The sequence below is a fragment of the Dermacentor variabilis genome, chromosome 7 (genome assembly GCF_050947875.1).
Source record: "Dermacentor variabilis isolate Ectoservices chromosome 7, ASM5094787v1, whole genome shotgun sequence".
NCBI classification, from domain to species: Eukaryota; Metazoa; Arthropoda; class Arachnida; order Ixodida; family Ixodidae; genus Dermacentor; species Dermacentor variabilis.
In genome coordinates, this window is record NC_134574.1 from 83,887,150 (window position 1) to 83,913,350 (window position 26,201).

The 26,201-nt window shown below is 44.5% G+C and overlaps 1 long non-coding RNA gene across 1 annotated transcript in view; it reads right to left on the reverse strand.

The window, feature by feature from the left end:
- The window catches only part of LOC142586887 (uncharacterized), a 41,228-nt gene extending 25,984 nt beyond the window's left edge, over positions 1 to 15,244 (reverse strand). The window contains exon 1 of the long non-coding RNA XR_012829280.1: positions 15,098 to 15,244. This is a non-coding gene — a long non-coding RNA (uncharacterized LOC142586887). The remainder of the gene's footprint in view (positions 1 to 15,097) is intronic.
- Positions 15,245 to 26,201: the final 10,957 nt, after the last annotated feature.

Sequence of the window (26,201 nt, forward strand, 5' to 3'; positions counted from 1 at the left end):
AATATGTTGCAATCTATTATCTGAGATCCTTAGTTTTGTACTAACCTCTATCTTGCTGTACTTGCCGTTACGTATTTTTATTGTTAACCTACTTTCAACAGACTTTTGTATTTGACCCTGCTTACTTAATGTCTCCGTTGAGGCCTGTAATAAATAAACGTGCCCTCTCTAGAAGCGCTTGAACTTGAAGGGAACGGAAGCATAAACCGGTTAGAAGCCAAGGAAGAAGTCTTTATAATATAAAAGGGGAAAAAAATTCCCCGACGATTACGATATTCCCAGTACAAATTTGGAACACAGCTGTTTATGTGTAAGCCTAAACAGTTTACGTAAGCACTCCCACCTATTGCGTCGCTCATTGTTCAGAAAGAAGTGGCTTTGTAATATGATTTATACGGTCACGTGCTAGCGACAGGGAAGAACGATACAGTGTTGAAACTTTAAATTTACCTCTTTATCGGGCTAACATGTGGCCAGCAAAACAACTGTCAAGAAACAACAACAAATGAAGAAATGAAATAAATTAAAGCAGAAAACGAAAAATAGTGACGCGGTAGTAAAAAAGACGGGAAACAAGGGAAGATGTCATGGGCTATGAACACAGACAACTCAATTTTTCTACACTTTCATTCAAACCAGATGTCGCGGTATCAAACTAATAGATAAGAAAGGACTCGCGGGCTTTTTCATAATTTGAAGGAAATCCCGATTCAGGCAAGGTGACTAACATCTTATCATGTGACTGGCCATGTAGGATCATGTGTTTTAAGATGGGCAGTTTGGGCAACGTGTTAGCGTGGAATTTGTGACTGTAAAAGTGCTATCTAAAATGTCCTTTTTTTTCTCCAATCTACTGTTTTTTGCACAGCGTGCATTTAAGCATATATATTATGTTTTGAGGATCACAGTTCAAATCGCATTTCATTTTTAAACCAATGTTTTAAGCTGTACTACTAACATGCTAAATGTACACCGGTAGAGGCATATTTCATCTCGCGGCTTTTGGCAAGGACGGCTTCTGATGGCGTCAGAGCAGTCATTCTTAGGTGATGATGACAGTGTATCTCGAATATTTCTAGCTTTACGGTATACTATTTTACGAGGTTCAGCGAAGATGTCTTTGAGTACCTCACTTTGCATTAGGATATTTGGTGCTTCTTTAATACATTCGAAACACGCAGGACTGACGATGAATGGGATAGCACAAGATTTGTGTGGGGTGAGTGAGTCGGATTCTTCGCAGTAGACAGATGCGTCCTGCGGTCATGCACGTCTGCGCGTTTTGTTGCATCACTAAGTTATGGTGAATAATTTTGTTTTACCTAAGCGTTCTTTAGGGCAACGCCCTTTTTTTGAAACCTGGATTGCTCAGAGCATATCCGTAAGGCCCGACTGTAAGGAAAACTAATCTTGCCATGCTTCACGTGCTTACAATCGAAGGGCAAATATTGATATCAATCTGTAGCTTTTTTGAAAGGCACTAGATGGTTTATCATTTAGCACTGAAGCTCTGACATCAAGTAAGTTAACAGTAGATGCTGAATACCTGTGAGAAAATGGTAATAATGAATGGGCGTTGCTAAAATAAGAAATGAACAACAGCTCCTGTTCACCATGGGACCAAAGCATAAAAACATCGTCAATGTTACGTTTGTAATACAAAGGTTTTAGCGTTTAGTTCGCAAAAGCTAATTTTCTAGCTCAACTATAAATATAGTCACATTAGTGTATATATATGACAAAAACTATTGAATTTAATCAAATGGAAAAAGGCAGTTCCCATCCGACACCTTCACTGATGGTGCGGCTTCGTCGTCATCGGCCTCAGCTTCTTCAGAAGCGGCAAGCCCATTACCCCCCCCCCCTTCCATAAAGCGCCGTATCGATGCTTAAAATACAAAACAGAAGGGAAAGAACAAAGCACATACATTGCAACACAGATAAAGTTTGTGAAGAGGTAAGTGTCACACAAGCGTGATGAAGCAGAGTGGAAGTGAGAATGGCCTCGTCAACATGAGTAGAACGGTTTGATCCTGGAAGCCTGAACAATAGCCGTAGGCTGCATCTGACGGGATCGCCGACTGGTGTTTTCAAGGAGAACTTCGTAGTCCCCGTCCCTGAGGTGACGTATGACTCTGCAATGGCTGAAGTAGCGGCGCAGTTAATTTTCTGAAAGGCCGCGATGGTGCATCGGGGTCCATACCCAAACTTAATCACTGGATTGGTAGACAACCTCGCGATGGCGAGCGTTCTACCTCTGGGAGTGTATGGATTGCTGATTATTGATTCGCTCATGTTGAAGCTTGCGAGCTGCGTCTGCGAGCCGGGTAAATCCCTCCTCGTCATCGGTAAGGTCGTATTGTTCGGGAGCGTGTGTGCCGTCCTGCATGGTGGTTGCCTCCCGACCGTGCAGCAAATGAGAAGCAGTGAACCCAGTAGTTCCTTGAACCGCTGTGTTGTACGCAAATGTAACGTAAGGCAATACATCATCCCAGTTCTTGTGTTCGCAGTGGACATACATGAAAGACATGTCAGAGATTGTCTTATTTAGGCTCTCCGTGAGACCGTTGGTCTGAGCACGGTATGCAAAAGCTCGGCGATAAGCTGTTCCGCTAAGCATCATGACGTCTTGCATCATCTGAGCTGTGAAAGCTGTACAGCGATTTGTAATGACCTGTGCTGGTGCACCATTCCGGAGGACATTGTTGTGGAAGAAAAAGGGAGCAACATCACTAGCAGCGGCTCGCTATTAATCAGTCGCATCCACGATCCAGCGGTTTTCAGCAAGAGACTTAGACAAGGGCATGAGCAAGTCCATGCCGATTTGTTGAACTTGTTGTGTTGGTGGAGAAGGAGGAGGGCATGCCGAAAGTGTGAGAAGAAAAGCGTAGTGTCATGCAAGACGACTTCTGCGGCGACGATCCCTACGAGATGGCGCCAGAGTAGGACGCATTGTCTGTATGGCAACGGCGCTGCATGAGAGGAAGTGTTAAAACCCCTCAATATTCAAAAGTAGCGACAACCACTTCCCTTCTCCTCTGCTCCCCTCCTGCGTTCGGCGCTGCCTCGACAGTGGCGCCACGTATGCTGGCCCTGCCCTAGCAGACGACGGCTAACACGCTACCGGATGAAATCCGCGGAAAAGTTCTTTCGAACCCTGCGGAGCAGTTTTTCAGGCGAGATTTCCCTTCGTGAGTCAGTAACTGTCCCTGATAGTGTCGTGTTGGAAATGTCCATAAACATACTGAAAAGAACTATTATTTAAAACGTAAAGCGAGCACACGTTGAGATTTCGTGTTGCTTAAACACGACGCATGCACACGTTGTGCTCAAACACGTGCGTAATTACCTCAGTTTCAATTTTTCACTGCTTGAAAGTATGTGTACGTGGTTTGGTAGGTTCATTTATGTACTGCAGGATATTTTTTCGGCCGGCAGGTGATATATTGCAACTTTGTGGGGCCAGCAATGCTTGGCAACCGCGCCGCTTCTGCTCCGCGTCTTTCATAGATATGTGTAGCTCATGCACGGGTTGTCGCCGCCATGAGCAATATTTTCACACGTAAACAGTATTGATAATTTGAACAACGTACCAGAACATGAAATCGTTTTTTATTTTATTATTACAGTGCAAGTGTTTGGATTTTGATAGCAAGAAGGAATTTGTTGGGAAAACTGGACAGAGATTCCGAAATTAATTTACACTCCTTCATTAGCACCGGTAACACTTTTGTTGAAGTGCTCATTTTATATCTGTAGGCTGCGTGCGTCTGTATTATTTTGCATGGTAACTTTTCGCAGGGAAGCAGCGCGTCTTTAACTAGAACAGTCAAGGTACAGAAGGCAGAGAGAAAAAATTAATTGTTGGGTTTTACGTGTCTAAACCACAATCTCATTATAGGCACACCGCATTGGGGGACTCCGAATTAATTTGGGACCTCTAACGGGACCCCAATGAACGAGGCACTAACGCCTTTGCAAATTGCACCCATCGAAATGCGGCCGCCGCGGAAGCGATTTGATCCCACGACCTCAAGGGATCAATGCATCTGCGTGTACTTTCGTCGCACTGGGTAAGCAACGGCAGTCCGAGCACGCAGGAATGAAAAAAATATACAGAAACGTGACGTGTGCTTCCACGTGACACACATTGGCCAAAGGGGGAGCGCAGTGGGCTGTGGCGACAAAAGGTGTGGAGGAGGAAACGCCAGGGAGAGTGGGGCGGTGGAAAGAATTGCGCTACTTTTGGAGAAATGAGCGGTTTTGGGAAGGGGTGTCAGCGACGGCTGCTTTGAATCGCGCCCAACAGTCACCCTTGCACTGCGTCTCATGATCTCCCGATTACTAAGGCAGTCGCGCCACACTTCGCTCTGTTTGTAACATGCCGCTCCAGAGAGATCGTCCACGCCAGCCAAGACACCGTAAAATAAAGACACGTGTAGAGCGCCGCTCAAATTTAGTATTAGGAAGTATAGCAATCGTCGGTTAATTTTTTTATGGGAGCGGTGCAGCTGCGCGGGCATGTTAATTAGGCCATGTATGGAATGGCATAGGATAAAATTGACATCTATGGAGCTTTATTAGAATTGGGGGCACAGGGGAAGGCAGACACAGATTGAAGTACGTTACCTATGCTGAAGGTAGGGATAGCGGAGATAAAAATAATGAATTGATTGATTGCATTAGAAGCGTTATTATTGAGTTGAAGAAGTTGGGGCAAGTTGGCATTAGCAGAAGACCTGGAGGTTTGAGATGGACAATGATGATCACAATGGTTCTCTATTGCTGGATGCCTCCGATCAACAGAACTTCATAGTAGTTAACAGAAAGGATGAGTGTCATTGACACGTAACGTGGCAATGTGGTAAGAGGTAGTCATGTATTGACTAGGCATTCGCCTCCGAAACGGTGTGCGAACGACAAGACCGAATCACGATATATGAACATGAAAAAAAAATTGCATCGGTAGGGACCTTTAACGTTCAACCGTAGAATTTTGAAAAGGTACTAACGCAAAACACAATCTAATAGCATCATAATTCCTTAATTCCTGGTTACATATTTCCTGGTTCCTGGTTCCTGGTTCCATAATTCCTGGTTCCATAATTCCTGGTTACAGCGGCATGACACTGCTGTAACCATGGGCTGCTCACAACTGCTATTCTTCCAGGCCGCATTGTCATGGGGCGTCCTTTCCTGGCTTCCTAGCTCTTTTCCTACGAGCTTCGTTGGTCTACCGCTGCTTATGCCGGTCCTGCCGCAATCCCAGCCGTGTTTGGACGCAACTGCTCCCAATGTCTGGCAACGCGGATTGGGAACATATACCGGCGACGCAAGCGCATCAATGTATAAATTGGAGCCAGCCACCAGCATCGTCGGGCACGACACCGCTGTAACCATGCGCTGCTCACAATTGCTATTCTTCCAGGTCAGTTACTTGAACCGTGCCGCATGTGCCAAAACAAGCAATTGCTGTCTTATTGCGGTGTCATGCCCATTGGAGCTGTCTAGCGTTAAAAAGCTGATATTGACTTGTTTGCAGTGTGTATCTTCTTCCCTCGTTAACTTGCTTCTCATGTTATCGGGTGATGTTAAGTCGAACCCTGGCCCAATGAGCAAGACCGAGTCCGCTGCTTTCGAATCCGCCCTGGAGGCAATTGAAAACTTGGAATCTGGGTTGAAGTCAGTTCTGCTTGAATTTAAGGGCATCAAGGAAGAACAAGCCGCTACTAACGATGAAATCGAAAAAACTTTTATCGAGAGTCACTGCACTTGAAGCTAGTGGAACCGTAACTGCTACCACTGAAGCGGATCCCCCTCAGAGTACCCTGCAAGATATTTCAAGCCAGCTACAGCGAATAACAAACAGATGTGACAATGCAGAAAACAGATTAAGACGATCAAACTTATTATTTTTCGGGATCGAGGATGACGAAAAAGAAGATTGGGCCACGTCTGAAAAAAAGGTTAAGAAGTTTTGCGAAGAAAAACTCGAACTTGCCACAACCAGTACGCAGTACGAACGGGTTCATCGCCTAGGAAAATATTCTACTGAAAAAAAAAACGGCCCATAATCGCAAAACTGTGTTCATTCAAGGACAAGCAAAGTATCCTGTCTGCAGCACGTAAACTTCGGGGGACAACATTTTCAATTGTTGAAGACTTCGCACCATCAACACGTGTGGCTAGAAGAAAGCTGGTAGCTTTTGCCAGGCCACTTGAAAAGCCGTTTAAATTGGTGCTCGACAAGCTCGATTTAGACAAACAAGTATACATCTACGACACCTCTAGCGACTCTGTAATACAATCTACCAGATAGCTAGACACAAGCCCAAGCTCGCAAAATAATCAGCTGCCTTTCTTGCCGCAAGCCGCTCTCTTGCTCTCAGTGGCCTACACTAACATCTGAAGTTTGCTACCTAAACGCGATACACTTTGTGGTTTTTTAGACGATAGTGACTCTGACATAATAGTACTAACTGAGACATGGTTGAATCCAGATATCGACGACAATGAGATCCTGCCAACAAATAATCTTTACAAAATTTATAGAAACGACCGCATCGATAGGCGCGGTGGGGGTGTACTCATCGCCATTAAAAAAAACCTTCTTTCATATGTTATCGATTCAGGGTCATCTCTCGAGATTGTGTGGGCTGCTTTTTATGTGTCCTCCAGTGCTGTACTTATTGGCGCCTGTTACCGGGCCCCAGATTGCAACCATTCCTTTTTGAATGACTTGCGGGACAGTGTCACTAAAGCGCTCCAGCTGTGTCCATCCAACCACGTTTATCTTCTTGGTGATTTCAATTTTCCGCTTATCGACTGGGAACATATGTCATCTTCATGTCACGCGTCTCTGGAACTAATCAATCTAACGTTAGATTTTAACCTGTTCCAAATAGTGAAGGCCCCTACACGCACTTCCAATATCTTGGACTTGGTTTTCACAAACGCTCCTGACACAATTACTTCCATTTCAAATATGAGCGGCTTCCGTGACCATAACCTCATCGAACTAGCTGTTAGTATCCCGAAGCCCGTGTCTGTCACAACAACTAAACAAATTCGCGATTATAACAGAGCAAATTACGATGAGATTAACTCCCAACTAGAAGAATTTTTTTGCCAAGTGCTACTACCTTCATTTCATTGTCGATCCGTAAACGACAACTGGGTGCTCTTCAGGGACAAATTAACAGCATTAGTAGACCTTTACGTCCCGATAATCTCCATAACTAACGGCAAATCCAGCCTTTGGTTCAACAAGTCTCTTCGCAAACTAAGGAATAGAAAGAAGCGTTCTTATAACAGGGCTAAACGCGTGCGCACTGCTGAGGCTTGGAAGATATACAAAGGCAGTTTAAACAATTACTGCTCAGCGATATCTTCCGCCAAAGATAAATATTACTCTCAAGACCTACCATCGCTGCTAACTTCCAATCCTAAAAAAGTTTGGCAAACCGTATCTCCGACAAGAGATACTAACACTATAACTTTGCACGGAACAGAAAAATACCTATTTCTAGCGCCGATTGCCCCACCGTATTCAACACGTTTTTTTTCATCTGTTTTCACTCAGGAGGACCTTTCCAATGTTCCAACTTTTCCTGAACTTGATGCCGCATACAGGGAACCAATCGACATCACTGTTGACGGCGTTAAATTACTCATTAGTAACCTCAAAATATCTACTTCCGCCGGTATTGACAACATTATTTCTAAGATTTTAAAGAACACCATCGCTGCCTCAAGCAAGGTCTTATGTCATATTTTTCAACAATCTCTAGCATCTGGAAAGTTAGCGACCGATTGGTTAATAGGAAAAATAATACCAATTCACAAATCTGGAGAGGTTCATACACCTGACAACTATCGGCCCATATCTTTAACCTGCATATGTTGCAAAATGCTCGAGCACATAATAACTTCCCACGTCTACAGCCACCTAGAAGCTCACAATTTCTTTTTTTCTAATCAGCATGGTTTTAGGAAGGGATTTTCTTGTGACACGCAATTGTTCGAACTAACGACTGACTTGCACTTTAACATTGACTGCAACCTTCAAACTGACTGTATCTTTCTTGACTTTTCTAAAGCTTTTGACCGAGTGCCCCACTGCCGCCTAATTTCTAAATTATCTGCCCTACGACTTGACTCTTTAACATTATCCTGGATTCGTAATTTTCTTTCTTTTCGAGAACAGTTTACTGTTGTTAACAATTTCTCTTCCCCGCCTTCTTCTGTTAGCTCTGGTGTGCCACAAGGCAGCGTCCTCGGCCCCTTACTCTTCTTAATCTACATTAACGACTTGCCCACCCAGATTACTTCCTGCATGCGCCTTTTTGCCGATGGCTGCATAATCTACCGTCCTATTCACACGACTGACGATCACTTGAAACTTCAAGCAGATCTTAACCTTATCGCTAACTGGTGTAACAAATGGCTCATGACACTAAACTTTACAAAGTGCGAGGTGATGTGCTTCAGCCAAAAATGCGTGAATTCTAAATTTTCGTATCATCTTAATAACACTATGCTTTCCCACACTTCATCATATAAGTACCTTGGAGTTGTTCTTACAGAGAATCTTTCATGGGCCCCGCACATCACTTCTACATGCGCCAAAGCATCACGTTCTCTTGGCTATCTACGACGGAATTTGCGAAATGCCCCGCCAAACATTCGAAAACTCGCTTTCCAAACATTGATTTTGCCACAGTTAGAATTGGCCTCCCCAATTTGGTCCCCTCATCAAAATTACCTAATAAATATGACGGAAATGATACAAAACAGAGCAGCCTGTTTCATATCCCGTAACTACAGTATAAACTCGAGCATTACACAAATTAAACTAGACCTACTGTTGCCGCCATTAGATATCCGCCGCAACATCGCTCTTCTGTGCTTATTCCACAAATATATTTACACTAATAAACGAACCCGGTTGCAACTACAAATACCCCACTCTTTTTCACGCAGATTACATAATCAGTTCAGTTTCATCCGCATATACGGTAAAACAAATGCATTTAATTCATTGACACTACCACGTGCCATCCGTCTCTGGAACGACCTCCCTGATAACATAGCCTCCATATCTAATCCCCACACGTTCCGCTCTCAGTTACTCATGCTTTTCCCATTTAATACCGTTAACGAGTGACCAATCTAGTGTATGTTATCGTGCATTCTTGCCATGTTGTATATCATTTTCATAAACGGTATTCCTTGCTCTGTTAGCAGTAACAAGTGTTCGTGTGCCTTCATATATTGCTTTGTATTCCTAGTGCCTTCAATATTGTGTAAGACGGTAATTTTCTTATAGCACTGTTCCTGTTGGCAATTTGTACTTTTTATACATTTTACTGTTTAATATGCCCCCTTACTTTATGCCCAGCCATAGGGCCTGTAAGGTGCTTTTGAATAAATAAATAAATAAAAGTGAAGGGAAAGGAAATAAAGACATGGCAAAATAGAGAAGACGATGGGTGCATCTACTACGATAAATGGGGAATATAACGAACTGCCGGAGGTTACGCAGCAGTAGATAAGATAGACGCGGTAAAAAAAGACATTTAGATTAGAAAAAAAACGAAAGCACGTAACATGTGGAGCAAGAAAATAAAACAAGCTACGTAAAAGCCTAAGCAGGCGTCTAGAGATCGCCTCGAACCGACAATGTTTGATTACACCAACAGGTGCTCCTTAGTTTGAAAAAACGCCAGCAAAAGGAAAAAAAATATGTTGAACAAGTTCATGCTAGAAAAAGGCAAATGGGCAAATGAAGTCTGGGTGAATTATATTCACATAATAGACAAAGGCACGCCACAAATATTCTGAAACCATGTGAAAGCACTCGGAGGTCGAATAAAACATTTGGAGACGGTCATAAGGATGTAGGCGGTAACATCTTTCGAGGAAGACGACGGGCTGCGGTACATCAAAGACGTTATTAGTGATAACGTGGGCATGAAAGAAAGCATATTTCCGACTCAAACAGATCCAGCACTAACAAAGCAGACAGAAAGATGTAAACTTAGCAATGAAAAATATTTCTACAAAAATACAGAAGAAAATGTCCGTAATACCACGGCCAAAGGCCCCCATGAATTTCCAATACAGGTAATCAACTTCGGCTAAGAGATCAAGCCCCATCTGATTAATGCATCGGAACATGTGATTAAAAAAAGCAAACTTTGCTTTGATGTGTTTACAGCAAGATTAACCTCATTTACTATGGCAAAAAGATCAGGGTAAGACGTGCTCGTGCAGGCCAGCTAAATTTACTTCTGTGATAGATACAATGTAAAATTAGAACTGACGAATTGGGTGGAAAAAAATGATGTACTGCGGGAACTACAGGGTTCCGACGAGGCAGACGCTGAGAGGGTGATATGTTTGTATTAATTCCATGCACGTAAAGTTTCAATACTTCAAAATGTACCTTTATGCATAGCATTTATAGATATTAGGGAGCCTACAATAATGTAAAAAGGGGATCTTATGGGATATTGTCAAGCACAAAGGCATATATGAACAACTTCATAGGGCTAGTGAGGGATATATATACAGACTACTGATCGCAAATTCCATGGAAGGGGTGAAATTTTAATTTATTGGTGGAAATTGAGCAAGAATTGAATCAACGATAACCTCGTTCTACATTGTTCGTGGTTTATATTCACCACATCAAAAGACAACTGAAAACAGCAAATTAGGGGCACTATAACGTAAAACTATTCCAAAGTTTTCTATTCCAATTCTGCCATCAGCCCTCCGTGATTGGTCAAAAGCTTTTTGGACCAGCCCCCTTCATCTGCTTGTAATGCGACGTCCCGAAAACCACGATAGCTCCCCGTATGATATGGGACACACTGATTATGCATTACATGACCGAACAAAAGAAAAATAGTTATTACTGATTCGACGCCTTTTAACTATTAGCCCTCGGTCATTGGTCAAAAGGTCTCGGTCCGCACCCACTTCACCTGCCTGTCACGCGACGTCACAAAACCGCAAAAACTCACCAGGTCAAAGTGACGTGTTAGCGTTAAAGTACATTATTATTCCGAACAAAACTTAATTTTCTTCAGAATAGCCGCAGGCTGCCCCATTCCGAAAGTAATAAAAGATGGTTGCCGCCGATCGCTCAGGCACTGGCTGCTCGCACGTGTCGGAGAGCATGGGTTTATTTGCGTACAGTAAAACCTTTGCGTGGCCTTGTAACATTCTGGAGCACTTTCGGCATGTTTACGACCTCGCTCTGCCAATTTCGTTTGATGAGGATCCGTCTTAGATGCAATCATAACCTTCCGTTGCATGCCACCGCGATGTTCGACCAGCCATCTCAAGCCAAATAAGGGGAAGCGGACCAATCGCAGGCACCGGTGCCACCCTCTTCATCAGGTTATATATTTTCAGTGTGATATCTCGGCCCCATCAAATCCCTCTACATTTGTGCGTGCTCCTCGCTTCTCGTCAGTGAATTAGATAAGACAAGCCGCTCAGTGTAGGCAATATTGTTAGTTTTTCAAGTAAACAAAAGTGACCACCTATGAATGAGGGCAGCGTTTTATTGGTCTGTTCAGACAAACCTACGGCTGACCACCTCACGCTCGCGTCGGCGGTTGCGCAAATTGGACGTCAGGAAATTAGAATTAAAACATATTCTAATAGGTTTACGTTATAGGGCGCAGGGATTATTTATCGTATTTGGGTAATAGAAGAAAGAGACAGGAGCAACAGGTGTCAGAGGAGCTCCATGGACTTATGTATGCGGAGGAAACGTGGCACTAGCGGAAGTTTCAGACAGTTGCGTATACCTGTAGCAAAGCAGGGACAATTCTGGGCCTTAGGTTTCGCACAGAGAAATGAGGAATGACGACGCTTAATTAATAGACAAGTAATTTCTTGGTTTCTATTCAACAACCATTCATACCCATGGTCATGCAGTATAAATGCCTAGTGGTATAAATTAACGAAGTAAACACTTAGTCAAGCACCTTCAAGATAATATGAAAATAAAGGGGAAACGGAATGCAGCAATAATTGAAGACAAATCACTTTGTGGCCACAGTAAATATGAGGTGGCGCGTGGAAACTGGGCAGGTGAAATGGTGCCAGCGACAAGGTTCGGAAATTCCATTCTGTGTCTAAAGTCGGATATATTGTCGGGGTTGGAAGTTAACCAGAAGTCGGCATGCCGGATCACTTCGGGAGCCCATGGTGAAACGGCAAATGAGGCAGTGCAGTGTGGCATGGGTAGAGTCTCTCTTGAATTGAGATAAGTGCCGAGCAAAATTAGTTTTGGCTAAACACTCAGGAACATGGCTCAAGGTATATGGATGGCTAAAGTCAACAAGTATCTGTACCTGAAAAACGTGGGCACAGAATTGATGACGAGGACAAGAAAGTCGACTGCCAAGTACAAGGTAGTTGAAAATGGAAATAGACAAGCAGGAGTGATGAGAAAGAGAGAGAAATAGAGAGAGCACAATGAATGCAATAAATGGAAACAGGAAGATAATGGAGGTTTACAAGAATGTGATGGAAGAAATTAGAACGAGAAATAGGTACGATAACTTGAAGGGCAGTGCCTTGCTATGCGAGGCTCGTATTGGTTCCCTAAGGGCTAAAGCACACCGTATCCAATATTCGCAACAGCATGAGGCATGTGCATACTGCAGCCAAAATCTGGATACCACGCAGCCCATTCTAATGGAATGTGAAGGGATTCAGGCAGGTGACGTACCCTTTTAAGAAACGCTGGGATATAAAGGGAAATGAAGCATCAACAGGTCAGTAGTCGAGAGAAGCAAAAGATGTTCAGATTACCAGTTGCAAAAAAGAGCGAAACAGATTGATACAACGGGATGCACTGCACGAATAGGTTGCGGTGTAATGTAGAGGATGAGGAGGAATAAAAATTTGGGGGAGAAATATACAAAAAAGCAAAAGGGAAAATCGTGTATACCATACCCGATAAGCACAAGAAGGCTATTTGCTATCTGTCACTGTCCCGTTTCAAAGGGGATGCCTATAAATTATCATTATCGTCATCATCAAAACATCACCAAAACAACCGTGCCGGTGACCGCCTGATGCTTGCGTCGGCGGTTACGCAAACTTGACGTTAGGAGATTGGAATAAAGGTATAGTGAAGTAGCTTTTCGTTATAGGGCCCTCTGTTCGAGGTTGTTTACCTCAAGTTTGCTTAGCTATAGCAATAAAAACAAAGGGTGAAATGTGTTCAGTAGTCTTTGTTGACCATTGATGAAAGCACAAGATTGCGCGTGGCAAAAGCGCGAAAAGAAGATTATAAAACTGTCATTGGTCTTCCTGATTGCAAGAAGTTTGAGAATAGAAAAGTGATGGCAGTGGATAGAACCATTGCATACCCATTCATATCCATTCATTGTCCCCAATAGAAACTGCACAATGTAAGGGCTGGCAGCCTCATACATTCTATATCTCAAAAGGATTTTGAAGACCAAGGCATGGTCATAGCCAGAATGTGCTCAAGAACGCTTGTCTGCAAGCAGCTGAAGAATGGCTTCAAAATACGGTTAATGATGGCATAGCCCAGCAGAGTGTTCTTGCTAACAAAACCTGTAGTTGTTGCAAGCGCATGCAGAAATCGAAAAGCATCAACAGTTTAAGCATGTAATTGTAATCACTTTCGAGAAAGCCATGGGTCAATAAACCTGTTCCTGCATCGTTGTTGCAGGCGTATCAAATCCAATGAAGAAACTGATATATCAAAGCCATGGTCGCCATGAGATTTCTTGTCACTTTGATTAAGGGCACAGAGTGTCTACAAAGCATTCACTACTCTTATGCGATGGTCACTTCGCAAGGCGTATACATAGTTGTTGAATAGGTCTGACGTCCGACGAGAGATTCCTATGTCAGCTTGTCAAACTGTTGTTGTATAAAGTTCACATTGAACAGCAAGAACAACAGTTCATCCCCAAAATTTTGATTATTTGCAGAAGGATTGGTGGCCTTCAAAAATACTTAGCAGGTATGAACAATCTTTTCTTGCAGCGGCTGTCTAAACCCTTGTTTCGCGATCATGATATACTACTGATGTATGACAAATTTAGCCAGAATATCACTTTCTTGCCGATCGTCTTCATGTGCGGTCTTTGAAGACCTATCTACGGTTTGGTCATAATGGTGGCATTAACATTATCACACCTCTTACCGCTATGTTCAGAAATATGGGCCTGATTCCCATTTTTAGGAGATAGTATCTCCATATATAATGTAGGTCTGACCACTTCACTTGGAGCGTGGTTTTTTCAGTTTTCACCAATGCCCACAGAATAATCCCTGAAGCTATTACTTCTTTCTGCCTTTATCTCTTCGACCCGTCTTAGATCATCAACACTGTTTTCCCTACCTTTTTGTTCCATACAAGTGTACCCAAAGGTCCAAAGCCGTTCGTCATGCAGAGCAATGCCGCCACGAAAACAGGAATTTCATCTCAGCTTTTCAACAGCACTACAAAAATATTCATCATGCGCGGGGCCGAATCGAACTTTCCCCGCTGTCGCTTTTGCTGGACTATCAACACACTGGTATCCCTGAGATATCCTCAGTAAAAGTGCTTCAGAAGCCAGACGGACCCAATTCTGTGCCTGAATGCATTCTTCCAGTCCCCTATCAAACAGAGCCAATGACGTTATCTTGAGACGTGTGACGCCGTGGACGCCAGGTTAACCACGTTTGACGCAATAAATTGCAAACAACGCAATAAATTCCTGCTGTTTTCACTGGCAATAATACCTCCTCTTCAAGTGAGGATAGTAAGCAAGAAAAATACGAGAACTGTTAATCTTGCGAAAGTTAGTGCACACAGGTCAGCGTTTTACCAGAGATCAACTTACCACAATAGACCTGTCAGTAAATAATTTTGCCATGTCGCTGCCAGTTTAACATACCGTGATCAATATATGCAACGGGTCGGGTGTCCGTCTCTCCTCACTTAAAAAAATATTCCGCCCTAATGCTTCATTACCTCAAATGCACTATTATCAACCTCACTCTTTCAATACAGTATTTTCTGTAATGTCCTGCAAAGAAAAATTACCTTTGAATAGTCAAAAAGTTGACGCTTTGTTGAGAAGAGCTGACTGCAGGCAGTACACTTTCAATTGCAGCAGCACAAGGCAAAATTGTGAAGTTCGTCCGCCTATATCGCACGTAAAGTGACTGTCCTTTCCGTGCGGGAACCTGGAGCTTTATATCAGCACACTGTGGAGAACGCAGTTATAATGTGTCGCAATTTGAATTATTTATAATATTATTCATATTACTCCAGATTTAATGACTATCATAAGAACAAAGGTGGAATATTCAAATGATGAGATGTTCTTATTTATTAGAAGTTGATTTTGCACCAAGAGCGCAAACATTATATTTGCCGTCAGACTAAGCTGGAGAAATGAGTGATAGCACAGACGTTTAAGTGTGTCGTATCCTTGTGATATTTAACATTATAGGATAATAATAAGGATGAGCAATACACCATGAAGATGCCATTAGCTGCACGGTGCAATAACTTCAAAATACAAATAAAGCTTTGAATGTATGAGAGCAAATGGTCCGAAGCAACAAGCAAGTTTTGACCTGACGCCTCTATATTGTGTAATTGTTGCTGATGTATGCTTCGAGCCGCACAACCTGAATATAATTGCACATGTATCCTAATATTGCAGTTCTTTGGCTCGCTTTTACTTGGAAGGGCTCTCGTGCCTAAAGAAAACTTTTAAATAATTTACGCAACAAAGTTGGACGGGCTTTCAGTGGGGACCTTTTGCTTAATGTAATTACGCGGCGCTTCAACACAGGAGGAACGGGAGCCCGAAACGAGTCTGTTTCCTGTACAGTGCCGCGAACCAAACTTTTCCAGTACTAAATCTTTCTATGTGAGCTCGTTTGTACCTGTAAACGACACTGTGCTATTCGTGTACTGTCTCCAAACTGCGTACAGAGGGTGCTTATTTTTTTCTTTTGAGGGCGAAATGATCAACGTGCTCGGCGGTACCAATTGCCTTCGACTTGTGCTGAAGGTACTGCACCACAAAGCAGAAACCTTACGCTAAGATACCTTTCTGGAGCCATTTACGCGTCCAGCCTTGACCTACCTGCAGCATACCATCATGGCTGACGCAGTCACGGCCAGTCGGTGATGATGATGGCTTAAAATGACTGCAAGAACAAGGCAATGGTATGACGACTAAATAGGTCCGAGACCCTGTTGTTGCAACCTTGGCTGACTGCGTAGGTAGTGCGCGGGTAAACTGCACCAATCTCGAAGGCTATGGAAAGTGACGCATTATGCGAAATCGCCAGCTACCACGACGTAAACAGGTTTGCTATCGGCTTCCGCAACAAAATAGTCGAAATGGGATCTGACGCGTGCGCCAATTATTTTGAAGCACCAGCTTGCATGTGGAAATGTAAGTGGTCAGTTAATTCACCTATGTCACGAATTCGTGTATGCAGCTTATTGGATAGAGTATTGAAATATTTTGTTTGGCGGCACCGGCTGAAATTTTGCCAGGGAATATGCACTACAATGTAGCTAATATGCCTATTTTTGCACCCTCGAGGTATTTTCAGTACTTCGTAACTAACATGTTAGCTGCTGCACGAAACTAGGTGTAAACCTAGATATGAAAACTGTTGAAGTTCGTCCTGTCTCTATTTAGAGATCGCATGTCTTTTAGAGTGCCTTAGTGCCGTACAGCGTAGAAGGAATGAAGATTGAAATCCAACAAATTCTCTGTTTTTCTAATAAAGAGCTCTCTCTCTCTCTCTCCAACAAACAATAGAGACTTGCTCAAGAATCACCAGCTTTTTCTAAGTAAGATGAGCATACCATACGCCAACAATGTTCGTTATTCACCGTCCAGCTTTTTACCCATAGAGTATGCATATTATATGTAGCAAGCATATTCTTTCATCTGTGCAGGAAAACGGATAAGATTTAGCAACATTTTTGAGGGAGCACACGACATACGCGTACGAACGGTAGGCGGAATATTCGGGGGGTAGAGTTAAAAAGAAACTAAGTACTTTGCGGTTCAGTGCTTTATTATATATTTGGTCCTGCAAGCGGGTTAAACGAGAGTGGCTATACGCTATTCTCTATTGCGTTGTACTGTGTACGCAGCTGACTACAAATGAACATTCATTTAGATTTCAATATTTCACCATGGCTGTACGTAAAGGAATTTACATTACATAGGAGTTAAGGACTTAGTAATCTGTTTTTAGAAAATGACTCATCTGTGTGATAAAGTATTCCAAGGTTTTCCTTATAGTGCACAGCTTGTTTTTCGAGGACGGTAAAAACTTATTTGTTCGTTTTCTTTATGATGCCCCAAAAGAGTAGTGGAGATCCAAAATAATGAGCTAATAATAAAACTGTGGGTTTAAACAAGTCGGTACCATGTATGGGATAGTACAAAATTTGCTTTCTGCATACAAATAACAAAATGTACCTTTTTACGTCAGGAGTGCAACTGAAACAATATTATAAAGTACACCATAAATGTAATGGCAGATGCAGGTTGAATTCCAGAAGTAACAAAATAAAGAGCAATATAGGTGTCATGAGGTTTGATTTTCTGATTAAACACAATGTACTCGGTTTAAGAGATATTAGCTGATGAAGACTAAGGGATCAGGGAGGCAAAATTTTTCGCCGAACTATCTGTCGCTGTTTTAGTTCAGCTAAACTGACCATTAAAAAGCAAACTGGTGTCGTCGGCACAAAACTAATTTCAGGTGTGAGCGGAAGTTACAGTGTTATTTCAATAAATGCTAAATGATAGCGAACCCAAAATGAACTCTTGTTGTGTGCCGAACTTTATTTCCTTCAACGCTGAACAAGCACCATTGTGGTTTACAAATTTAAATATGCCCGACAAGTGCTAAGAGTGATACATAATGTAACCCATCTTATTCCACGTAGGAGAAACGTGAAAAATAATGATGCATCAAATAATGAAAAGCATTTCTGAAGTCCACAAAGGGTCCCACAGGTCCTCATATACTTTAAAGAATATGAGGTTTTATTGTTTATTATAAGGTAAAGGGATTTCTTTGGTGCCAACTGGTGATTCCTACGGACTGTACGATGGCTCAGTGATGTCTTTGGAGAGCATTTTATCTACCTCTGTTTGTATAACCAGACGTTCAGCTGTTAAAATGCGATAAGGCCGTCTGTACATAGGCGGAGCGCTACTGGTGTCGATCGAATGAATGGTCACGTTGGTTTGAGCTAGCGGACGATTGCTGAAATAAAATAGATGATGGTAGGACACTAATGCGCGGCGGAGTGTGGTGGCGTAGCAGAACACAGGTTCGGAGCTGTCATTTTGGCAAGCTCGTCTTCTCCAAGGAAGGGTTGTGTCAAATTTTCAGCAGAGTCAGATGATAGATCGGGTATTAAAGCGAAAACCATGAAGTCATTCAACGTGTACAGCATGGCAATTGTTACACCTGGAGCAAGAACCTGCGGAGACGATCCAGACTTCAGGAGAGGGAGCCACGTCCATTTGCTGATAGCAATGACAACACCACGTGGAAGGGCTATTTGTCTTGGCAGGAGAATATCACAGAGCCGGGATTCCACATATTCGCCATAGCGAAGACGTGGTAAATGAGGCAAGCGGCCGTAGGTCGCAGCATCAGGTTTCAGCCGACCAAATCAACGCAACAAAATTTGTACTACTCTGCGGCAGTGCTGAGGAGTACTCAAGCAGCTTGAGGCGGAGAACACCAATTGAACAATCAGTTCATGCAGAAGGAACTGTCAAGGAGTCTATACCCAGAAGAACTTCGTGAGGGCATTTGGCGAGTACAGTAAGGATAACGGATGCTAAGGGACCGACAATGGTAACGCGGGCGGTACACATTCCCATCACAGCGGTGGTGATGCCATTGGCTACTCGGATGGGAGGTAACTCTGGAGGTGTTAGAAAATTCCGGAGACGACTAAGACCCGAGCGCATTACCGACACTTAAGCTCTAACATGCACACCTTGAACAAAAGCGCCAATTAGGTTCGGTCGTGGGGCAACTTTGTACAGTAGTTTTTCAGTCCGGGTTGTCAATGCAGTAACACCTACGCGAGCTGCATTGTTTCGTTTTCCGAAAAAAGTCCAGAATGAAGGGGGAAAGGTGACCATAAAGATGGAGCAGAACTGAAATTGAGGCATCATGTTGAGTGCAAACGGCTGGCAGTGTTCCTCCTTCTGCTTAGGTCGACAATGTAGGGCTGAGCGAGACTGGACAGCGGAGCACGTTCACGCTCGAAGCGGTGGTAGCATATGGTCAAGGTGAAAAGGACGAGTGACTGCGTCAGCGGGGGAAGATGTGGCCGATCCAAGAGCACACGAACTAAATAGTTATGACGTCCGATATTCGCCACTCAGCTGGGTTCTTGTAACGTTCCTTTGAATTACGTCTGGGTGGAACAGTAGCTCCAAGAATAGGAAAAGTATGGTCGTAACACTGACCAACGGTTGGCTGAATTTTCATGTTTGAAATCTCTTAGCGGACGGTGCTTTGAATGAGCAAGATGGCTAAGCTGCCGCGCCTCTGGTGAGCGTGGGTGCTTGTAGCCATGGCCTCTAGCTCGCGACGGATGAACTGCATCAAACTCACCGATGCTGCCTTTTGACGTAGCATTGGTAGGTCGTCTTAGGAGTAGGCGACAGCCGCATTGGGAAGCCCATGGATACTCTGTGCAGTACGTTTGGTTTTAGCTTCCTGGAAGCACAGGCACTCTATTGTGATGGACTCAGCTTGCAAGCTCTTGCAAATTTGCACAGCGGTTGCATAGACGCAAGTTGAATGCATCGTCCGCGATGTCCATCAAAATGTGGGCAGCCTTATCTGCCTCCGACTTGTTCTGAGGGGCTTTTCGAAAAAGAGGCAGATTATCCTGAGTGTGATCATGATTTAGGAGTCTCATGGAAGCAGTCGCGCGGGCTCTAATGTGCCAAGCACATGTCTTTCGAAGTAGCTTATTTGTTCAAATGTACTAAGATATTGTAAATGGCCAAGAACAAATATAAGAGCATGAAATGTGGTATAGTTTCTCCAGGGTTCCTGTGGTCTTAAAATAATTGCATGTATTTTATGTGGCAGCAGCGTCTCGTCGCTCAAGGATAGCATGGGATGAAAAGGAATTCCGTGTTCGTAAAAAATTCAAATATCTGTGTCCTAATTTTTCTAAGCAGAGATATTGTTATTAAAATTTGTGACACATTTACAAATTCACCGCAGTGTTGGCATGTTGGTTGTGATTTATTATTGGATAAGTAACTATAGTAACCTGGTGTGACCGATTCTTAGGTGACGTATGATTACTTCGTAAAATCCTTGTCATAGGCGAAAACTGCACCATTCTCGTAAAACAGGCTTTGTACAGCGAAGTCTGTTATGTTCTTGCCCACCCCTCGGTTTCTGTCATGGTTTTACTACTGCTCCTTTTATTTTGCATTAATAATCTTGCGAAGGTAGGTAGACATCATACAGCTTCAAACCTTTGGTACCATTTACCATAAAATCTGCTCTTTAGTTACCGAGGATTCCTACATCACTAGGAACCCATCAGAAAGTGACGTTTCATGATGTGTTATGCCATTGGGTGTATTCATTTTGTATTTTCCTCAGTAAATTATTTCTAGATGGTACCCTGAATGGGAGAGCTTGAAGGAAGCTCAAACAGTCACTAAATAAGACAGATTAGTCAGTGTCTTTCTTTCAGGATTTCTTGAAGAGCTGACGAAATGGCACAGAGTTCTTCAGTCAACATAGTAGCCTGACTTGGAAGCCTCATTTTTTAAAATTCTTTGATGTGACCGCAGCACATACATTATCATTGCTGTTTGATTCACAACTAAAATATTTCTTGGATAAGGTATATTCTAAGTCTACTTAAAAATATGCACTTACTAAAGTTTCTCATAGGGAAGATTCTATTCTGTTTTTCGTTAACGTGAAGCTAGATGGTTCCTGCTTCATTTTCCTAGGAGCAAAAGAAGGTTCATCCTGCAAGCAATGTTCTTTTCGCAGCTGATGACACAGGTCTGCGTTGAGTTTTCGCTACCTGACAAAAGAAAGGAATGACTGCCGGTTCGAGCCTAAAATGTGGTTGAAAGCACCGGCTTGTAAACAGTAGTCTAGAATGATGCGTTGAACTTGACAGAGCCCTCATTATGTACAGAGCCCTCATTATGTACGTGTTTCCGAGAAGCATTCTTGGGTGCTCCAAAGTCAACTGGTTTGTTTTTGCGTACAAGCTTTGCATAGGAGACGTTCGGAACGCTCTTTAACCCAGCCATAGTCTGAGCACCAGGTCAAGATCCTCTAACGCAGATTTTCGAGCTGAGGAGGTGGAGTAGATTTTAATGAAGAGGAAAGAGGAGAGATCGGCCTATAGAGAGTGTCTCTGGCCTGCTACACCTCACTGGGGAAAGAGGAAGCGGGAAATATAGGGAACGGGAGGTTACTGGTGATAATGTTATGGTACAGTGAGCTAGTACATACACGTTGTCCAATACGCGAATGCGCGCTGTAGGCAAAATACACGCAAGAGTAATCTTGTCCACAAAAAAAAAAGCTATTGCGCGAACACATATCGTACTGTCTGTAGGTCTCACAGGTTCCGGCCTCACGTTGAATGTTCGAAAGTGACATTATCGTACCTTGGGCATGGTGAGAAAACACAAAACATCCGGGGTCCAACTTCGACCGGATAACTACAGTGTATGTGCCAAGCAGACAAATTCTATCGGAACCCCATGATTGTTGGGATAGGAACTTCATTAGTTTTATGAATTTAGATTTCTATTTTCTATATGCGACGTGCGCCTTGTAGTTGAGCTTCTTATCGAAGATTACACGAAGAAATGTGTGTTTATCCTTTACTGTGATATGTTGTCTTTTATTGTGCTATGTTGGATCCGGTGGGAGACTTCGGTGCAAAGTGAAAGGTACGCATATAGTTTTTAATGGGGAAAACTTAAAAACATTTCGATTAGCCCATCGCACTACAAAGCTTGCGCCCGGTTGGAGTTGGCGCTCACAAGTAACCATACTACAAGAGGAGCAACTACGTTGTATGTCATCAACATATAAAGAATATGTGATGTATCGCCAACTTCATCGTCATCTTCATCGTGCCAGTGATGTATCGCCAACTTCATCGTCATCTTCATCGTGCCTTCATCGGCACTGCCATGGACATCATGACACGTGAGCAGCGGAACACACGGACGCAGGCTGCAATAAAGTTGCGGTGCTTGCGGCGTTATGTCTGATTGATGTCAGTGTTTTTAAGCCTAGTGCGACATAACAGTGGCGACGAGCCCTAGCGTCGCTAGGTGAGAAGACCCGCGTCAGCATGAGTGCTGGTCGGCCACCGGAATTTGCTGATGCAGAAGGCACGTGGCCTACGTATCGCGTTCGCTTGGAGGCGTACTTTGAGGCTTATAGCATCGTGGACCCAACGAAGAAGCGAGCGCTGCTCATCGCTTCGCTCACGGACAGTGCAGTGCGTGTGGTGCAGGGCCGGTGTCAACCAAAAAAGGTGAATGAACTGAGCTATGAGGAAGTCGTCGGGTATCTGGAAGATCACTATGCTCCGGAGGTCAACGAGATCGCTGCAAGTTATGCTTTCTTCATGCGTTCGCAACAAGACGGGGAAGCTGCTCAGGACTTCATTGCGGACATTCGACGCCTAGCTGAGCAGTGTAACTTCGGCACGTCATTGGAGCGCATGTTGAGGGATCGAATCGTTTGCGGAGTGCTGGATGAAGACGTTCGGCGCCATTTACTGACGCGACGGAAGCTCACCTTAGAAGAGGCTGAAGACTTTGCTGTCTCGGCACAGAGAGCTGTTGAAAATGCCAGGAGCATGAACTCGGCGCACTCAGAAGTACATTTTGCCCGACAAAAGAGCCATTCCTCGAAGCGACTTCCCAAGCCGGAACGACGCGACGTGTGTGGAAGGTGTGGAGAATCGCATGCTGAGGATGAGTGCAAACACCTTCGCGCGGTGTGCCACCGGTGTGGAAAACGAGGACATCTACGTCGGATGTGCCTGTCTAGCACAAATAGTGACTGTCGGCAGGGATCTTATCCAGCAAGACAACGGCGCCAGGGTTCGTACGCCATGGCAGCCGGAGAGGACACAAGCTCGGACGACAACGACGCCTTGCACACGATTACAGCGGTTCTCCATCACGCAGCCAGTATCCGCAAGGTTAGGCCTATTTACAAGGACATCAGTTGGAATAACGTTCCGCTCACTATGTTGGTGGACACGGGGTCACCTGTAAGCGTCATTCCCGTAACGGTGTTCCGCAAGTACAAGCAGTTCTGGCCTCCGTTGGAGAGTTCACAGCTCAAGCTCTCTTGTCTCTTGGGAGAACTTCCAGTTGTCGGCCAGATTAGCATGACCGCTACGTGCGACGGGAAAGATATTCCTGGTACTGTCATAGTGGTCGACAGCTCCGGACCATCTTTGTGCGGCAGAGACACTATCAAGGCATTTAATGAAGTTGGAGTGGCAATGTTGTCGAATGTGGTAGCGAATCTGCAACCGGCTGGAATACAGGCTGTCAGCACAGGTCTGCAACAGCTGCTTGACGAATATGCCGACGTGTTTGCTCCGGGACTCGGCCTGTGCAAAGGACCACCGGTCACATTTCAATTGAAAGAAAACGCGTGTCCACGGTTCTTTAAGGCCCGTACTGTACCCTACGCTCTCAGAGATAAGATGTCTGAATCGTTGGATCAGCTGGTCGCGGAAGGCGTTTTGACGCCGGTAAAAACCGCTGAATGGGCAACCCCTGTGGTACCCGTTCTGAAGGGCGATGGGTCCCTCCGACTGTGTGGAGACTTCCGTATGACTGTGAATGCGGCCACTGTGGTAGAACAATACCCGTTGCCTCGAGTGGACGACATTTTTGCTAGGTTAAACGGTGGCGAAGTATTCACGACCTTGGATTTGCGTCAAGCCTACAACCAGTTGCCATTGGATGAGGAAGCAAAGAAGATAACAGTCCTCAACACCCAGAAGGGTCTTTTTTGTTTTAACAGATTACCGTTTGGCGTAAGTTCTGCTCCAGCCATATTCCAAAGGCGAATGGACGGACTGCTGGGGGATATTCCTAGAGTGCAGGTGTACCTGGATGACATTATCATCGCCGCGAAAAAACATGATTCATCTAGGCTCAAAACCGTGCGGCAGCGGCTGCGGGAGTATGGTCTCCGACTGAACAAGGGAAAGTGCAAGTTTCGGCAAGACGAAGTCAAATTTCTCGGTCATCGTATCGACGCGAAGGGTCTGCGACCGAAGGACGACAATATCAAAGCCGTTGTTGAAGCCCCAAAGCCCACCTCGGTGAGTGAGCTGAAAGCTTTTCTCGGTCTCATAAATTACTATGGCAAGTTCCTGCCCAATCTGGCCACCATGCTAGCTCCGCTACGTGCTCTCTTATCCAAAGGAGTCAAGTGGCAATGGAGCCAGGAACAGGAGAAAGCATTTCAGCAAGTTAAGCAGGCAATTGTGGCTTCCAAGTTTCTGGCTCACTTCGACCCAGATAAGCCACTGCGGCTGGAGTGCGATGCATCACCAGTAGGCATTGGGGCCGTTTTGTCGCACCGCGTGAATGGTGTTGACTACCCCATCGGATTCCGGTCCAGGACACTTACCAAGAGCGAGCGCAATTACTCGCAGTTAGAAAAAGAAGCTTTGGCACTGGTATTCGGCGTCGCCCGGTTTAAAGACTACCTGTACGGACATCAGTTCGTCTTAGTAACAGACCATAAGCCTCTTACTGGTTTATTCAATCCAGGTAAAGCCATACCACCGATGGCGGCCGCAAGAATACAGCGTTGGGCCTTGTTTCTTGGCAACTACAACTACACATTGCAGTACCGGAAGGGCAGTGACCATTCCAATGCTGATGCCCTCAGTCGGTTGCCCTTGCCAGTAATGGAGGAGCCGCGGGACTTTGCTGCCGACGAGTACGTTTTGTATGCCCACTCTCTTGAGGAAACAGCGCTTTGCGCCCGCGAGGTTGAACATCTGACTAATCGAGACACCAGCCTTCTGCAGGTTAAAAAATGGATTTCCCAGGGATGGCCGTCATATCTTCCGCAGGGCCATGAGCATCTCCGGCCGTACTTCAACAGAAGAACAGAGCTTACAGTCAGCCATAATTTGGTGTACTAGGGACATCGCATTGTTCTACCCCTGGCAGCGGCGAGGCGTGTGTTGCGTCTTTTGCACGAGACACACCCCGGCATGACAGCCATGAAAACCACAGCGAGAACGTTGTTTTGGTATCCGGGACTGGATTCCGACATAGAGCGACTGGTGAACTCATGTTCCACATGTGCGCAGGCTTCAGCGATGCCAAAAGCACAGATACCTTTGGCCTGGCCAGCCACCGGGGAAAGGTGGAGCCGGCTGCACGCAGATTTCGCAGGCCCGTTGGACGGACAAATGGTCTTAGTCGTCGTCGACTCGGAAACGAAATGGATGGAAGCCATTCCAATGAAAACTGCCACTTCGCAAACCACGGCCAACGCGCTAAAATCAATATTTGCACGGTTCGGCCTTCCAAAAACCTTTGTTTCTGATAACGGACCACAATTTGTGGGCAAAGTTTTTCGTGAGTTTCTGGCACGGAACAATGTGCAACAACTCACAACAGCCCCTTATCATCCACAGTCGAATGGGTTAGCCGAACGAGCTGTGCGTACGCTCAAGGAAGGACTAAAGAAGAACCCCGGAATAGACCTCAGTATACGCATAGCGCGGGTTTTATGTCGATATCGCCGAACGCCCGTCAAGGATGGGAAGTCGCCGGCGGAACTCTTATTGGGGTACCAAATAAGAACAAAGCTGGACTGTATCGCTCCCGATGAAAGGTCACCAGAAATCCAACCACGAGTTGGAGGGTCTCCAGTTCAGGCAGGTGACCCAGTCTGGATGCGCGATTTCCGAACAAGTCGTCGCAGGTGGATACCAGGAGTAGTGCGAGATCAACTGGGGTCCAGAATGGTCACTGTTGATTCCGGGAAAGGAATTCAGCGGCGACACTTGGACCAGGTGAGACGTCGAACTGTCTCAGACTCTTTCTCGACACAGAGGGTAGCCG